At 38.6% G+C, this 13,612-nt stretch overlaps 1 pseudogene across 1 annotated transcript; it reads right to left on the bottom strand.

Moving 5' to 3' along the window:
* Positions 1-7,305: 7,305 nt before the first annotated feature.
* On the bottom strand, positions 7,306-8,818 carry LOC110314047 (annotated as a pseudogene). The gene is made up of 2 exons (XR_002380146.1): positions 7,779-8,818; positions 7,306-7,700 (listed from the first exon to the last, which is right to left on the bottom strand). The product of XR_002380146.1 is annotated as an RNA-binding protein 39-like (transcript).
* Positions 8,819-13,612: the final 4,794 nt, after the last annotated feature.

Genomic DNA, 13,612 nt, shown 5'->3' with positions numbered 1-13,612 from the left:
ATTTTACTGGAACTAACAGGGAATAAGATTAGTTAAAAATAATATCAGTTTTAAAAAAGTCTGTCAATCTGACAGGCAAAATGTACCTTATTGTTAAAGGTAATAAAATGCTTTGATTACTGATGGTGATAAATACTAAGGAAAGGGGACGATTTTCTCTATTGGGTAGTTTATTATTTACTGACATAAATAATTAATGTATTAATTCAGTCCCCATGGAAAACTATATTACAAACATTTTATTTCAATGTCATTCTATTCTATTTCATACGGCAGTTTTCCTGCTATAAGTAGTTGGGCCAAAAATGTCAGTGTCATGTTGACACTGAAACAGTGAAAAAAAAAGTTTTCTACCTTCTGTTTTTGTGAACTCGCTTAATTCTAAATAGAAATCTGTTACAGACACCAGGGACATCCCACTTCCACTGAAGCTTGTAGGAGTTGTCATGGTTTCCTGAAGTTGACTGTGTAAGGTAATATGAGTATTACGAAAACAAACTTTCAGCTCTTTGATAATGGACTCAAGGAAATGAGCTCATTATAAATATTTAGTCATTCTTTTAAACAAGTTCTTAGTATGTATCCTATTTATTTAAGTTAGCTTCTGAAAATAGTACATGACTCTGCCAATTTATTGGGTTCTGTGGAGGAAGCTTGATTTAGATCAGGTTATGGATAAGGTCATTTTTTACGAAAAAAAATTAAATTGTTTCATTTATTTACATTCTAAATGTTACCCATACTGTTCATCTATTAAATTATTTTTAAAAATCAATATGTGGTATAGTGGATTTCATTATGAAACTTTGAGCTATAACGTGTCTCTGTTGGCCCTCTTGCCCACATTTCCCTTCCCTGACAGTCTGCCTCAGGTTGGTCCCCTTCCTGTCTCACTAGGCCTCCCTGTGCTTTCATGCCATAGCTTTTTCTTAGTCTTTTTTTTTCAGTCTTTTTCTTCCTCCTTGCTAACCTTTTCCTTTTCACTTCTTATGGTCCTCTGAATGAGGTGAGATGGGAGCTGAAGCAGATTTCACTTGCCTAGTTTCTGTTGGATAAGAATGTTGAAAACTTTTTTGGGGGTAGGGTGCTCATTATAAGGTGATTTATGACTATTGTGTCTTTTCTATCATCTGTGGATGTTAACATTGAATCTTTAGACATGTGAGTTTTATTTGAATATGTATGGATATCAGGAAATTACTAAGGGAAGGGTGCTAGAATAAACAGGTATAAAGATAAAAGAGGAGTTATGGAACAGAAAGGGCTAAATTATAGTTGGGGGTGAAGGGAGAGCAGGGTATAAAAGGGAAACTGGGTGCAGGATAAATATCACTAATATAGAAACCTAGTAGTATAGAAGCTTCCTAAAATATATATCTACACACACACACACACACACACACACACACACACACACACACACACACATCAAAATAATGGTGTTATTGTATAAAAGGGCAACAGTGCCCCCACTAGACACCACAGCGTGACAAATGAAAAGCCTAGTCCCAGGAATGGGTTATTTCTTTTAGAGTTGTAGGACAGTGAGGTTCCAAAGACTCCAACATTACAGACTATTTCCAGTGCTCTCAGCTACTCTTCAAGACTTATCTATAAGACTGTATTGCTGAAGAAACCCCATATTTGAGTCATAGAACATGGAGAAGTGCTCTGAGCAGCACACTGTGGGGATTACAGGGACATGGGAAGGATTATGTCAGAGACAGAAGGCTCTGGGTTCATATCAAGAGTGAAGAAGAGCTTTGATTTTTTCCCACTGCTGTTTATATATTGTTAAGCTAGTTAAAGATATCTCAAGAAGCAGAGCCTGATCACCTACTTATTTGAATCCACTTATCTTTCTTCCTTGGCATCATTGTCTTCTTTTGCCCCAGAGGACATTCCTCCTAGACTTTATCTTGTGTTTGTAGTTTTCTCCAGTATGTCATAGGGCCACATGGGATCAGTGTTTGTGCCTGGGAAAGAAATGCAGACCATATGGACCCTAACACTGCCCCATTTCTGATTTTGTAATGTCACAATGATATAAACAGGTCTTTCTTGGGCAATCAGTCTTCTCCATCCAATCTTTGGATGCAGACGCAGCTGACTGTTGTCTTATTGTACCAATTCACAGTATGACTTTACCAACCCTGATGGATTCCAGAAAAGGCCTGTAGCAGAGAGCACAGATTTGGAGCCTAGGCTCCAACTTATAAAGGGAACTGGATTCAGATCTTGGCTATGCCCTTACAAAACAAAACAAAACAAACAAAAAAAAAACAAACAAACATGAGTTTGAATCAAAATTTCTTGGTTCATGTGATGTTTTTCTGCAGTTGTCATGGTAAAATTAAGAGAAACAGTTTTTAAGTTTAAAGGATAAGTTTCCTGGGCAAGTTGCTCTTGAACAGTTTAATTCTTTATTTCCTCTTTTTTGCTTATGTATTTGAGTTTTTAGTAACAAATGATCTCGTTTGATTATGACTTTTTCTTGGGGGCTATAAGTAATGTCATTAGAGACATGGCATTTTTTAAAGCTGACAAAAAGAGTTTAAAGTTTTACACACATCAGCAGGATCATGGTCTGTTTTACTCTATATTGAAACCCTCCTCATAGATCAGTTAATATGTACTGCAAGCAGTTTGAGCAGAATCATGTATTTTGAGCCCTAATGTAAAGCCTGAAAAGTTATCTACATAAACATGAATGATTTAAAAACAACCAAAATGTAATTTATAGTTTGTGAGCAAGTGTTTTTGAACATTTTAAGTTTTTTCAGAAATATTTAGTAGCCAGTATTTATAACCATTATCAAGGCAAGGTTAGATTAATAACTCGTGAGAACTTTATTGAAGTAGAGTAAGTTTAACATGAATATGATAAACTTTGAACTTTGACATTTTAATATCATATATATCATGTTTAAGTCTCATATTTTACATACCTTAAATCACTAACTAACATCCTTACAACTTGTGAAAACATTCTCTTTTTCCCTTCAGTTCTGGAAATATGTGGCCGTCTTTATTACAACTTGCATAAACTTTTTACCTTTCATTTCTGTTTGGATACATCCAATCATTTTAACCTTCCTTACATCTTATATAAACTGTTTTCCACCAAGAAATAACCGTTCATTTTAATTTTGTATATAAATACTTATTATTAAAATACTTTTTTCCATAATTAATGTTTTATTCACTTTACATCTCAAACACAACCCCCTCCCTCCTTTCCTCCTTGTCCTGTCCTTACAAATTCTTATCTCCATTACCTACTCCCCTCAGAAATGGGGAATTCCCCCGTGGATATCATGCCACCCTGGGAGATCTAGTCCCAGCAGGACTAAGTGCTTCATCTCCCACTTAGGCCCAACCAGGCAGTCCAGGTAGAAGAAGGGGATTCAATGGCCAGCAACAGAGTCATAGATAACCCACACTGTTAGGGTACTCACATGAACACTAAGTTGCACATCTGCTATTAATGTGTAGGAGGCTCAGGTTTATCCCCTGCATGCTGTTTGGTTGGTGGTTAAGTCTATGTGAGCCCTCAAAGGCCCAGGTTACTTGACTCTGTAGGTCTTCCTGTTGTGCCCTTGTCACCTCTGTCTCACATATTTCTATCCCCACTCTTACACAAGACTCCTTGAGCTCCACTTGAAGTTTGGCTGTGGGTCTGTACATCTGTTTCTATCCACTACTGGATGAAGAATCTCAGGAGACAGTTACACTAAGTTCCTGTCTGCAAGTATAGCAGAGTATCAATAATAGTATCAGGGGTTGGTTCTCTTCCAAGGATGGACCTCAAGTTGAGGCAGTCATTTGTTGGCCTTAGTCTCAGTTCCATATTTATCCCTGCACATCTTGAAGGCGGGAAAAATTTTGGATTAAAGGTTTTGTGGATGGGTCTATGTTCTCTTCCTTCCACTGGAAGTCCTGCCTGGCTATAGGAGGCAACCATGTCAGTCGCTATATCCCCTGCTAGTGGGAATCTTAGCTAGTGTCACCCCCAGAGATTCTTCACTGCCTCCCCCATTCCAGGTCTCCTGCTAGTCCCAGAGATACCCCCAACATGATTTCCATTCTTATGCCCAGCCCTCTCACACCTCCCTCCACTCACACCATCCTAATAACCCACCTTGCCCCTTCTCGCACCAAGTTCTCTATCCCCATTCACCTCTGATAACTGTTTTCTTTCCCCATCTGAGTGAGATTCACACATCCTCCCTTGGGACACCTTATTACCCAATTTCTTTGGGTATATGAATTATAGCATGGGTATCTTGTACTTAAGGGCTAATATCCACTTATTAGTGAGTATATACCATATGTGTTTTTCTGGGTCTGGGTTACCTCACTCAGGATGTTATTTTCTAGTTCCATCCATTTGATTGCAAAATTCATGATTACAGATATCCGTTTGGTCCAATTGACTCATATTATCTGTTACTTTATTTATTTATCTGTTTAATTTTTGTCTTGGTGATCTATTGATTGATAAAAATGGGTTGTTGAAGTCTCTCACTACTAATGTGTGGGGTTTGATATGTGAATTAATCTTTAGCAATGTTTCCTTTACAAATATAGGTGCCTTTGTGTTTGAGGCATAGCTGTTGAGAATTTGAGATATCATCTTGGTAGATTTTTTTTCCTTTGAGTATGAAGTGTCCTTGGCTGTCTCTTTTAATTAATTTTAGTTGAGAGTGTATTTTGTTACATATTAGAATGGCTATTCCAGCTTTCTTCTTGGGTCTATTTGCTTGGAAACCTTTTTTTCACCCATGACTCTGAGGTAATGTCAACCTTTATGGTTGAGGTGTGTTTCTTGTATGCTGCAGAATGATGGATCCTGTTTTCACATCCATTCTTTTAGTCTGTGTCGTTTTATTGGGGAAGTGAATCCATTGATATTGAGAGGTATTGGAAGGAGGGGGGGAGTGCCTCCCTTCTTTTAGCTGATTTGGAATTACTTATTTTCTGTGCTTTCTTGGATGTAGTTATTTTCCTTGGGTTAGCGTTTTCCTTCTAGTATTTTCTGTAGGGCTAGGTTTGTGGATAGACATTGTTTAAATTTGGAATTTTCTTGAAATAGTTTGTTTTCTCCATCGATGTGATTGAGAGTTTTGCTGAGTATAGTATAGTAGGTTGTAATCTGTGGCTTTTTAGAAACTGCAAGAATTTCTGTTCAGACCCTTCTAGCTTTTAGAGTCTCTGGTGTATGGTCAGGTATAGATCTGATAGGTCTTTTGTATGCTACCTGGCCTTTTCCCCTTGCAGCTTTTCATATTCTTTCATTGTTCTGTAGATTTTGTGTTTTATTTATTATATGCTAGGTGGATTTTCATTTCTGGTCCAGTGTAATTGGTGTTCTGTAAACTTCTTGTGTGTCTATAGGCATCTCTTTCTTTAGGTTGGGAAAATGTTCTATGATTTTGTTGAAAATATTTCTGGGCCTTGCTGCTGGGACTCTTCACCTTCTTCTGTTCCTATTATTCTTAGGTTAGGTCTTTTCGTGGTATCCCAGATTTCCTGGATGTTTTGTGTCAGGAAATTTTTAGATTTATCATTTTCTTTGATGGGTGTATCAGTTTCCTCTGTTGTATCTTCTAAGCCTGAGACTCTGTCTTCCATCTCCTGTATTCTGTTAGTGAGGCTTGCATCTGTTGTTCTTGTTCTCTTTCCTAGGTTTTCCATCTCCAGGATTCCCTCTGTTTGTGTTTACTTTACTGCTTCTATTTCCACTTTAACATCTTGCACAGTTTTATTTATTTCCTTTACCTGTTTAAGTGTATTTTCTTGTATATTTTAAAGGTACTTATTTGTTTCCTCTTTAAAGACCTCTATACGTTTGGTTGGGTTTTTTTGTAATTCTTTAAGGAATTTCTTTATTTGCTCTTTAAATTTATCTATCATGTTTATAAGATTGGATTTAACATCATTTTCTTTCCTTCAGTTGTGTTGTGATAGGATGTCCAAGGCTTGCTGTTATAGGGTAGAAGAAAGGATCATATTTCCCTGTCATTTGTTTACTGTGTTTTTAGGGCTTTTAGCTATCTGGATGGATTTGGTCCCTAAATGTTTCTGTTGTAGTGGGTATTGAGATAGGAGTTAACCTTAATGGTCTTGTGTGTCAGGCCTCTGATTAGGTATTCTTGGGCTGTATGTTTCTGTATCTGCAGGCCTGTATTATACAGGATTCACAGGTTTTTTGGTTCAGTATCTGCATGTAGTTTTAGTGCAGGTGGGCAGAGAGATGGTGGGAGAATGGAAAACCACCTGGGCTAGTAGGCTGCTCAGTGCAGCTTGGCATGCCACAGAGGACTCAGAAAGCAGGGAAAAATGGGTGATGGAAGAGATTCTAACATGTATGGTTCAGGATCTGTAGGTCTTATGAAGGTAGTCAGAAGTGGGGGAGGGGGTTATAGCAGATATATCAGATTGCTCAAGGTAGCTTGGCTTGTCCCAGAGTAATCAGTGAGCAGGAAGATGGGTGAAGTCAGAAAGCTAACCTATATGTTTCAGGATCCTCAGTTCTGATGAAAGAAGGTGGAAAGTTGGGTATGGGGAAATGAGAGTCCATAGGGGATAACAGGCAGCTTAGGCCAGTTTGGCATGTCCCAGAGGACTCAGTGAACAGAGAAGATGGAAGAAGGGAGGGACTCTAACCTGTATGGCTCAGGCTGCACAGTTCTGATGAAATAGGATAGAGAGCTGGGAGGCAAATTGAGGTCCAGAGGGGAAAGCAGGCTGCTTAGGGCAGCTTGACATACCCTAGAGCAGTATGTCTGATTTTATGCTGAGGTCTTTGATCCACTTTGACTTGTATATTGTGCAGGGTAATAGATATGGTTCTATATGCATTCTTCTACATGCAGTCATCCAGTTAGACCAGAACCATTTGTTGAAGATGCTTTCTTTTTCTATTTTGTTGTTTTGGCTTCTTTGTCAAATAGCAAGTGTTCATAGGTATGTGGCTTTATTTCTAGGTCTTCACTTCTATTCCATTGATCAACCTGTCTGTATTTATGCCAGTACCATACAGTTTTGATTATCATTGCTCCGTAGTATATCTTAAAATCAGGGACGGTGATACCTCCAGGAATTCTTTTATTATACAGGGTTGTTTTTGTTATCATAAGTTTTGGGTTTTTTTCCTGTTAAGATTTTTATTTTTCAAGATAGCAGAAGTTGTATATAAATGACAGTAGACCCTTTCCTCTTTATTTTTTTCTAAATAAAAAATAATTCAAGATAACTTCTCAAGAGAAAAAAAGCTATATACATAAGGGACTGTGTCTTCCTTCATCGTCTACTTGGAAACAATAGTTGTGTTGCTGTCATAGAATCAGGAAAGAGGTTGTGGTAAGTTAGAAGAGGTACATGCACTGCTGTTACCATTTTATCAGCAAACCACCTCCATGCAATGCAGGGACAGCAGCAATAGCAGCAGCAATAGATGGGCACTTCACATACATATTGCCTTGAGCTGAATTTTTGTCAACGTAAATATGAATGACTCTTCTATGTTTATTACATTCTTCAATGACATCATCTTTAATCTCTGTATCCAATCCAACTTCTTCTGTTTGAGGATTAAACATTTTAGAAAGTTGGAAATACTGTTGCAAGAGGTTGAACAGATGCAGCTGCAGCTAAAGCTGAGGCATTGGTCTGTTGGAAAAGTTGTGTTTGCAAATCTGACAGAGCACCAAATGCCAAAGAGCCACTCATTTGAAAAGCTTGTGGTGTGGCAGGTGGAAGCTGCAAACGGGTACCCTTTGCAAGTCTTGCCATTAGCTGAAGACATCTAGTTGTTCCCAAGTCAATTCCAGTCCTTTCTAATTCATCACTGTCCAAACATGAACGAGCACTAGAAAGATCAGTTTGTTCAGTAACATGACCAAATTTCAATGGTTTTCCAGCTAACTTGAATCCATTAAGCTGTTCCAAAGCCTTTTTGGCACATTCTGAGTCAGAAAATGTAATAAATCCTTATCCCTTCGATCGACTGGTTTCACTATCCATCAGGAGCTGAATATTTTCAGTCCTTCCAAAAGGTTCAAAGATTCCCCGAAGCATATCTTCAGCTATGTTAAAGTGTAATGAGCCTACATAGAGCCTCATAGGTCCAGTACTTTCCTTTTGTAAATTGTTTGCCATTGCAGCAGCTCTATATTTTTTTTCTGCCTGTGATGCCTAGACTATGATTGGCACTCCTAAAACTTGTTGGCCAGTTAATCCAATTGCCAGAGGCACTGAACTGACTTCAACAAATTCCGCATAGGCAATTCTTTTGGAATGTCTTGTATTTCTATCAGAAATCATTCTCACATCTCGAACCTTTCCAACTGNAGAGAAAAACTCTTCCAAATCTCTTGGTCGAATTCTTGCTGCCAGTTGCATGCATGCCACTCCTTGCATCCCTTTCCTCCTGAGTGAGATTATCAATAGGTTCCCTCACAGGGGTCTTCTCTTTCCTGAATTGACTTTTGCTGCGGGACATCTTCTATAGAGACTTCTGTAGTGGCCTCTGAATCTTCTATCCTGACTTCATGAGCAGCTTCTTCCCATTTCTTTGCTTCTACTTCATTTCCACTCTCAGCTTTTGCTCTTTTTCCTTTCTCTATCTCTACTTCCTTTCCATTCTTTACTTTTGTTTCTTTTTCTCTCATGACTACGAATTCTGCCCTTGCTCTTATTTTCTTTTGCTACGTTCTTCATGGTCCTTAGCACTGTTCAACTTGCTCTCATTCTTCTTGTAATGGGCCTCAAGCATGGGTTCAATATCAATATTGTCTGCCATTTTCTCTACTCGCCTGTGTGGGTTTCTGCATGCCTGTGCTCAAGTCATGCAGTTGGCTGCTGCGGCCACCACCAACACTGCTGTTGCTAGTGTGTGTGTGTGTTTTCTTCATTCTTTACCACTTTATTTTACTATTATTATGTTTTAATTATTTTATTAGATAGTATCTTCATTTACATTTCAAATGCTATCCCGAATGTCCCATATACCCTTCCCCCACCCTGCTCCCCTGCCCACCCACTCCCACTTCTTGGCCCTGGTGTTCCCCTGTATGGGGTATATAAAGTTTGCAAGACCAAGGGGCCTCTCTTCCCAATGATGGCTGGCAAGGCCATCTTCTGCTACATATGCAGCTAGAGACACGAGCTCTGGGGGTACTGGTTAGTTCATATTGTTGTTCTACCTATAGGGTTGCAGCCCCCTTCAGCTCCTTGGATACTTTCTCTAGCTCCTCCATTGGGGGCCCTGTGTTCTATCCAATAGCTCACTGTGTGCATCCACTTCTGTGCTTGTCTGGCACTGGCATAGCCTTACAAGAGGTCCCTATCAGGGTCCCTTCAGCAGAATCTTTCTGGCATGTACAATAGTATCTGGGTTTGGTGGCTGATGATGGGATGGATCCCCGCCCCGGGTGGGGAAGTCCTTGGATAGTCCACCCTTTGTCTTAGCTCCAAACTTTGTCTCTGTAACTCCTTTTATGGGAATTTTGTTCCCTATTCTAAGGAGGAATGAAAGACACATGCTCCACTATGTTCACAGCAGCCTTATTTATAATAGCCAGAAGCTGGAAAGAGCCCAGATGTCCCTCAATAGAGGAATGGATATAGAAAATGTGGTACATTTACACAATGGAGTACTACTCAGCTATTAAAAAGAATGAATTTATGAAATTCTTGGGCAAATGGGAGTATCTGGAGGATATCATCCTTAGTGAGGTAACCCAATCACAAAAGAAGTCACTAGATATGCACTCACTGATAAGCAGATACTAGCCCAGAAACTTAGAATACCCAAGATACATTTTGCAAAACACAAGAAAACCAAAAGGAAGAAAGACCAATGGGTGGATGCTACTGTTAAGCCACTAGGCCCAGGTGGTGGTACTGTGCAGCCCAACCTGAATATCAGGCCCCATGGGCATCTAGGCCCAAGGGAATCTAAAGAAACAATGGGATTAAAGGAGCCCACAATGGAGAGCAGGGCAGCGGCTTCTGGAGCTCAGGATCCACCACTGCTAGCTCCCTGAAATGGGGGCAACTGATCCTCTGTACTCACATTCACCAACACATACACACATGTTTTTTTTTTTTTCATATGAAGTTGAGAATTTCTTTTTCAAGATCTGTAAAGAACTGTGTTGGAATTTTTATGGGAATTGCTTTGAATCGGTAGATTGCTTTTCATAAAATGGCCATTTTCACTATGTTAATCCTACCAATCCATGAACATGGCAGATCTTTCCATCTTCTGAGATCTTCCTCAATTTCTTTCTTCAGAGACTTGAGGTTCATGTCATACAAGTCTTTCACTTGCTTGGTTAGTTACACCAAGATAGTTTATATTATTTGTGGCTATTGTGAAGGGTGTTGCTTCCTAATTTCTCTCTCACCCCGCTTATCATTTGTATGAAAAAGGGTTATTGATTTCTTTTAGTTAATTTTGTATGTAGCTACTTTGCTGAAATTGTTTATCAGCTGTAGGAGGTCTTTGGTAGAGTTTTGGGGGTTACTCATATATATTTTCATATCATCTGCCATAGTGGTACTTGGGTTTCTCCCTTTCCAATTTATATGCCCTTGACCTCCTTTCATTGTCTTATTGCTCTAACTAGAATTTCAAGTACTAAATTTAATACATAAGGAGAGAGTGGGCACTCTTCATGTACATGATTTTAATGGAATTGATTTAAGTTTCTCTCTGTTTAGTTTGATATTGGCTCTTGGCTTGCTATATATTACTTTGATTATGTTTAGGTATGTGCCATGTATCACTTATCCCTCCAAGATTTTTAATATGAAAGGATGTTGGATTTTGTCAAAGGGTTTTTTCAGCATCTAATGAGATGATCATGTGATTTTTTTCTTTCAGTTTGTTTATATTGTGGATTAAGTTGATGGGTTGTCTTATATTGAGACATCCCTGTATCACTGGGAAGACGATTACTGGACCATGGTGAATGATATCTTTGACATGCCCTTGGATTCAGTTTATGAATATTATATTGAGTAATTTTTTTACAATGTTCATCAGGGAAGTTGGTCTGAAAATATCTTTCTCTGTTGAGTCTTTATGAGGTTTAGGTAACTGTAGCCTTATAGAATGAGTTTGGGCTCATTCTATGTTACTTCTGCTTCTATTTTATGGAATACCTTGAAGATTTTCTTTGAAAGTCTGGTAGAATTCTGAGTTAAAACATTCAGGCCATTCACTTTTCTTTTCTTTTCTTTTTTCTTTTCTTTTCCTTTTTTTTTTTTTTTTTTTGCTAATATCTGCTTAATAGTGAGTATATACCGCGCATGTCCTTTCTTTTGGGTCTGAGTTACCTTGCTCAGGATGATATTTTCTAATTCCACCAATTTGTCTGCAAAACTCAGGATGTTCTTAATAGCTGAGTAGTATTCCATTGTGTAAATGAACCACATTTTCTGTATCCATTCTTCTGTCATGGGACATCTAGGTTGATTCTAGCTTCTGGCTATCACAAGTAAGGCCACTATGAACACAATGGAACACATGCCCCTGTGGCATGGTGGGGCATCTTTTGGGTATATTCTAAAGAGTGGTATAGCTGGGTCTTCAGCTAGATCTATTTCCAATTTTCTGAGGCACCTCCAGATTGATTTCCAGAGTGGTTGTACCAGGTTGCAATCCCATAAGCAATGGAGGAGTGTTCCTCTTTCTCCACATCCTCTCCAACGTGTGTTGTCACCTGAGGTTTTGATCTTAGCCATTATGATTGGTGTGAGGTGAAATCTCAGGATCATTTTGATTTGCATTTCTCTGATCACTAAGGAGTTTGAACATTTCTTTAGGTGTTTCTCAGCCATTCGAGATTCCTCAGTTGTGAATTATTGGTTTAGTTCTATACCCCCCCCTTTTTTTTTGATTGGGTTGTTTGGTTTTTTGGTGATTAACTTCTTTAGTTCTTTATATATTTTGGATCTTAGCCCTCTATCAGATGTGGGGTTAGTGAAGATTTTTTTTACTTATCAGTTGGTTGCCAGCTTGTCTTATCAACTATGTCCTTTGCCTTACAGAAGCTTTCCAGTTTTATGAGGTTCCATTTATCAATACTTGATCTTAGAGCATGAGCCACTCGAGTTTTGTTTAGGAAATTGACCCCCTGTGCCACTATGTTCAAGGCTCTTTGCCACTTTCTCTACTATTAGATTCAGTGTATCTGGTTTTATGTTGAGGTACTTGATCCACTTATACTTGAGCTTTGTGTAAGGTGACAAATATGGGTCTATTTTCATTTTTCTACATACAGAGAGCCAGTTAGACCACCATCATTTATTGAAGATGCTTTGTTTTTTTCAATTGTATATTTTTGGTGTCTTTGTCAAAGACCAAGTAACGGTAAGTGTGTAGTTATATTTCTGGGTCTTCAATTTTATTTCATTGTTCAACATGTCTTTCTCTGTACCAATACCATGCAGTTTTTTTTATCACTATTGTTCTGTATTAAAGCTTGAGGTAAGGGATGTTGATTCCCTTATTGTTAAGAATTATTTTCGATATTCTGGGTTTTGTTTTGTTTTTTTTTTTTGCCTTTCCAAATGAGTTTGAGAATTGCTCTTTCCATGTCTTTGAAGAATTGTGTTGGGATTTTTATGGGGATTGCATTGAATCTATAGATTGCCTTTGGTAGGATGTCCATTTTTACTATGTAAATTCTACAATCCATGAACATAGGAGATCTCTCCATTTTCTGAGATCTTCTTCGATTTCTTTCTTGAGAGACTTGAAGTTATTGTCATATAGGGTTTTTTTTTTGTTTTGTTTTTTTGGTTAAAATTACCCCAAGATATTTTATACCATTTGTGACTATTGTGAAGGGAATTGTTTCCATACTTTCTTTCTCAGCCTGTTTATCCTTTGTATAAAGGAAGGTTACTGTACTGGCTAGCTTTGTGTCAACTTGACACAGCTGGAGTGATCGCAGAGAAAGGAGCTTCAGTTGGGGAAATGCCTCCATGAGATCCAGCTGCAGGGCATTTTCTCAATTAGTGACCAAGAAGGGAGGGTCCCTTGTGGGTGGGACCATCTCTGGGCTGGTAGTCTTGAGTTCTATAAGAGAGCAGGCTGAGCAAGCCAAGGGAAGCAAGCCAGTAAAGAACATCCCTCCGTGGCCTCTGCATCAGCTCCTGCTCCCTGACCTGCTTGAGTTCCAGCCCTGACTTCTTTCAGTGATGAACAGCAATGTGGAAATGTAAGCTGAATAAACCCTTTACTCCCCAACTGCTTCGTGGTCATGATGTTTGTGCAGGAATAGAAACCCTGACTAAGATAGTTACTGATTTATTTGAGTTAATTTTATATCTGACCACTTTGCTGAATTTATTTATCAGCTGGAGAAGTTCTCTGGTAGAATTTTGGGGGTCACTTACGTATATTATCATATTATCTGCAAATAGTGATACCTTTATTTCTTCTCTACCAATCTATATCCCCCTTGATCTCTTTTTGTTGTCTTATTGTTCTAGCTAACACTTTGAGTACTATATTGAATAGATATGGGGAGGGTAGGCATCCTTGTCTTGTCCCCGATTTCAGTGGGATTGCTTTAATTGTGTCTCCATTTAA

The sequence above is a fragment of the Mus pahari genome, chromosome X (assembly GCF_900095145.1).
Source record: "Mus pahari chromosome X, PAHARI_EIJ_v1.1, whole genome shotgun sequence".
In the NCBI taxonomy this organism is placed as follows: domain Eukaryota; kingdom Metazoa; phylum Chordata; class Mammalia; order Rodentia; family Muridae; genus Mus; species Mus pahari.
Note: the sequence above shows the minus strand (reverse complement) of the source record. Positions and strands in the feature narration are given on the sequence as shown.